This window comes from Paramisgurnus dabryanus, unplaced genomic scaffold (genome assembly GCF_030506205.2).
Source record: "Paramisgurnus dabryanus unplaced genomic scaffold, PD_genome_1.1 h2tg000330l_1_43277__unordered_in_group0, whole genome shotgun sequence".
Lineage (NCBI taxonomy): Eukaryota > Metazoa > Chordata > Actinopteri > Cypriniformes > Cobitidae > Paramisgurnus > Paramisgurnus dabryanus.
The window spans coordinates 33,822-35,000 of NW_027394209.1; the positions used below are offsets into that span (position 1 = coordinate 33,822).

The 1,179-nt window shown below is 64.3% G+C and overlaps 1 non-coding gene across 1 annotated transcript in view; it reads left to right on the top strand.

The window, feature by feature from the left end:
* Positions 1-768: 768 nt before the first annotated feature.
* Positions 769-1,179, top strand: part of LOC135766286 (18S ribosomal RNA) — a 1,855-nt gene continuing 1,444 nt past the window's right edge. The window contains exon 1 of the ribosomal RNA XR_010541498.1: positions 769-1,179. This exon is cut by the window's right edge and continues 1,444 nt beyond it. This is a non-coding gene — a ribosomal RNA (18S ribosomal RNA).

Genomic DNA, 1,179 nt, shown 5'->3' on the forward strand with positions numbered 1-1,179 from the left:
CACCTCGCTGACTCTCCAAGGTGATAGGCTACCGGATCCCAGGACCTCTCGAGCCCAGCGAGAGGCCTCTCGAGCGGACACAAATGCCTCGAAAAAGTCCCTCTGCACTGAGGTAGTGACGATTCTTATTACGAATGGTAAATCATCCAAGGAAGGGACGAACCCGGCTGGCCTCGGCCGTTAAACGAGCCGGCTTCGTTCGGCCGCTAAACGAACCGGCGTCGTTCGGCCGCAAAACGAACCGGCGTCGGCCGCTAAACGAAACCCCGGGCGGGACAGGGCCGCCCACGTCTCAGCCTTAATGACCCGTTACGGGGTGACGCCCGGATACGCTTTGTGTGTCATGGCCCTGAGATTCTGGAAATCGAACTGCGCCTGGGGCAGGCCTCCGCCCGGCCGACGTTAGCGCGTCGGCCGCCATGGGCGGTCGGTTCCTCCCCGACCCGGCGCTCTCGCCTCCAGGGGGGCTCTCCGGAGCCCGCCCGACCCTTTCCGCGGGAGACTCAGACGGTCCGTCAGACGCGAAGGTCCGCCACCGGCGGCCGGCGAGGGCCTCGGCGACCGAGGGCGGAGACGCCCCCGGCCCGTCGCGGCCACCCGGCCCCGCGAAACGCACCTTTCCTCGGTTACGGCCCACCCGGCCGCCCCTCAGCCTACGAGAGGGGAGAGCCACACGAGAGTGGCCCCGGTCCCACTCCCCCCGGGGGGTGGAAACCGGGACCCGCGCCGCGTGAACCCCGGGTCAGAGCGAGGCTCTCCTACGGCTACTACCTGGTTGATCCTGCCAGTAACATATGCTTGTCTCAAAGATTAAGCCATGCAGGTCTAAGTGCACACGGCCGGTACAGTGAAACTGCGAATGGCTCATTAAATCAGTTATGGTTCCTTTGATCGCTCCACCCGTACTTGGATAACTGTGGCAATTCCAGAGCTAATACATGCAAACGAGCGCCGACCCGGCCCGCGAGGGCCGGGGACGCGTGCATTTATCAGACCCAAAACCCATCCGGGACGCGTCTCCGGGCGCGCCCCGGCCGCTTTGGTGACTCAGGATAACCTCGAGCCGATCGCGCGCCCCCGCGGCGGCGACGACTCATTCGAATGTCTGCCCTATCAACTTTCGATGGTACTTTAGGCGCCTACCATGGTGACCACGGGTGACGGGGAATCAGGGTTCGA